General features: G+C 34.6%; 1 long non-coding RNA gene across 1 annotated transcript; it reads left to right on the top strand.

Moving 5' to 3' along the window:
* Positions 1-476: 476 nt before the first annotated feature.
* Positions 477-2,640, top strand: LOC135718381 (uncharacterized). Its single transcript, XR_010520745.2, has 5 exons — positions 477-1,053; positions 1,598-1,691; positions 1,790-1,923; positions 2,006-2,107; positions 2,218-2,640. It is a non-coding gene; the product is annotated as an uncharacterized lncRNA (long non-coding RNA).
* Positions 2,641-3,313: the final 673 nt, after the last annotated feature.

A 3,313-nucleotide genomic window follows, 5' to 3' on the forward strand; every position in this document is an offset into this window, starting at 1 on the left:
ATTAGATGCAGATTGAATTTCAAATGCAGTCTGACCACCCAAATTAAGACAACATTTATTAGCTGGTATATCAGTATAGATCATATCATATATTTAGGTGCATGAAAAACATGCTAGTAAGTAAGGCATAAATAGATTAACTTTGAATGAATATATTAAGAGTGATAAAAACGAAATTACAGAAATGCGGCACACTAATTGATCTCCCTCGATTATCTTGTTTTTGCAATCGAAATGTGCAAAAATCGAAATTGAAATCGAAAAACAATTAATTGCACAGCCTTAAGTAGGGGGAATGAACAGTTAATAGTTTGTGCTATACGCTCCCACGTCTGTTTGTGACACCCAGGCCGAATTCTCCTTTAAGGATGGCCTTGTGTTCACCCACTAACTGGGCTATCAATAAACACTGTTCCTCTGTCCAGTTGGGCTTTCTCGCCCTTCTTGGTTTTGATTCCATGTTTGATACATTAAAGAGCACCTATTATGGGATACACGTTTTTAAACATCCTTTTGTGTGTAAGTGTGCATTAGTACATGCTAACGATATTCAAAAAGTACATACCTCAAAGAAAACGATGACGCGAGTTATCGTCTCTAACGTTCGAGGACTACAAAAAACACTCGGATTGTAGGCAACAGTTTACTTCCTGGGATTAGTGACGTAGATAAGACCAACATTATCATAGTTCAGCCCTCTCTGCTTTGCTTGGGTACGCCCTCAAAGACGAGGGTGGGGTGGGGAGCGCCGAGTCAGAAGAGAGCTAAAATGGCGGAGGTTGGGAGTCCCTGCTTTGACTCTGTTTGCAAACTCTTGTTTCATTGTTTAAGCGATTAAATCTCTCGAGTAGACGCTGTCTCTTTAGATGCGAGGGCAAAATAGCACTTTATGGACTTCCACAGAGGACATCATGTTTAATACGGTTCCGGAAAAATCCAGTCAGAAGTTGTTCACGGAGTTTTCACAATAACTGCTTCTCATGAACCGAAGCTGGATTTGCGCGACGTCTCCTCTTGAAAGTTGGATTACTGTGCACTTCTGGATCACAGACTGTAAGTATTCATGTTTATTATTTGCCTTTTACTGTACATTACGTAACCGGTAACCGGAGATTAACATAATGTGCGTGTAGAGCTAAGCTTGCAAGCTAATTGTTTTGTGTTGTAATACTGTATTTCATAAACAACGTACCATATTTACACACGTGTATGTTGAATTATGCAGGCTTTCGTTTTTTATCGATGTTGGTTTAGACATGTTTACAAACTTGCTAAGTTGCTAAGATAAATACAAATACAAATGCCAGCTAAACTGTTACCGGTAAAATTTGTTCTCATGATCAAACTCAAGAAACTCTAAGTAAGTTACAGATGATTTGTTTAAAGTTATATGTATTTTACTATTTTTTTTACTTGAAGCTTTCTTAGATTTTGAAACGAAGTAAACACGTAATGTGTGTTGCTAATGTTGGGCCATGTAATATGTAATACATTTACGTTTTAATGAATAGTCTAACGATTTATAGTCGTTGTACTCTATTGTTATAATATTTCTTTTTGACTGAATACATGTTTGTTTTATTTGTCTATATCCTAGATTCGCAGCTGTACACATCCTTCTACACTGTATGCAAACATGCAACATCATAACACACAGTACAAGGAGTCAGACTGGCATATGAGGAGCAAAGGTGTTTAACACATATTATGTATTTACCTAGTGAAACCACTACCAGTCTTAAATGTATAACTGATGATGACAAAGTTTTTTTTCTCTGCATAATCATAGGAACCCACGCAGTAGCATCGTTTCACAATGTTTCCATCATCATCATCAGTGGATGCCTTTGCCGTCCGTAGCCTGAGATTTCAGATTTGCAGCAAAAAAAAATTGATTTTCTCATTTATTGGAATGCTGTGCAGGTATTTAAGTATTTTAGTAACTGTGTTAAATAAAGTAGTATTTACTTTTACAATAAATTAATTGCTTGTTTATATTTTACAGGTATTTGTACCTTGCAGCCATCCATTACAATGTCACCAAGCCGTAACAAAAGCAGGAGAGGGAAAGTACAAGGCTATGTTCCCAAAACACAAATGACATACCGTAAGCAGTAATGTTTTATTTCAAATACATTCATAATTAAAAACTTAATGTATGAAGCAGGGAAATAAATTATCAAAACAAAAGATTTATTGACTGCAATATTTCTACAGTTATGTGGATGATGTGATCAGGCTTGTGTTTGATGAGGTATTTGAAGATAAGCTGAAGGAAACCCCGATTCCAATGGACCTGGCATCACAGTTTGAGAGACCTTCAAAGGAGGACGTGATTGCATGCCATCTTCAGTGCAGGGGTCGTCGAAAGCCAAAATTGTGACCGATCTGATCAGGAAGCTCCAAGCGTATCTGGAGAACAACACACGACAGGATGATAACCTTATAGTGTCGTCTTAGATAGCACCAGCTGACAAAGCTTTGATATGCCATTTATCTGAATAGATAGCTGTAAGAAATGAATTGAACAATTTTTGAAACAAGAGCACAATATGGTTACTAAAGTATGTTTATTTGTATATTGTTTAACATTTAAATATATATTTGTAATAAATAAAAAAAACTTTTGACTGACTATTATATTTTCTTTAAAGTTGCATCTTTTGTTCTTTTGGGTACTTTGTTACTATAATGATACTTTAGTGTTATTGGTTTAAAAATGTAATAAAACTTACTCTAGTCCTGCACCTCAAAGGCTTATAGTCGGTACAATAAATGTTCTGTGTGTAGGGATTTAGACAATTTGTGCAAAACCTGGATGATGAATCACGCAGGTAAGAGGCCCTGGAACATGTTGCATTCTCCTTAAAACCTAATAAGTAAAAACATAGCACTTATAAGTAAGCAGTTTTTCATAATAAACTTTACCATAGTGAAATAATGTAGAACATTCATTTCAATTAATACTTTCTTTGTGCTACATTTGGTGTTTCCATATAGTTTGCACAGTAATATAGTATGTAACAGTCTTTTATAATAAAGTTTACAATAGTAAAATAATGTTAATAAGTGAAATAGTTTTATAATCATTTCAACAAATACTTTCTATGTGCTACATTTGGTGTTTCCATATAGTTTGCACAGTAATATAGTATGTAAGCGGTCTTTTATAATAAAGTTTACTATAGTAAAATAATGTTAATAAGTGAAATAGTTTTATAATCATTTCAAATAAAACCTTCTATGTGCTACATTTGGTGTTTCCATATAGTTTGCAAAGTAATGTAGTACGTTATAATTACCTTTTGGATGT

Source organism: Paramisgurnus dabryanus, chromosome 11 (assembly GCF_030506205.2).
Source record: "Paramisgurnus dabryanus chromosome 11, PD_genome_1.1, whole genome shotgun sequence".
In the NCBI taxonomy this organism is placed as follows: domain Eukaryota; kingdom Metazoa; phylum Chordata; class Actinopteri; order Cypriniformes; family Cobitidae; genus Paramisgurnus; species Paramisgurnus dabryanus.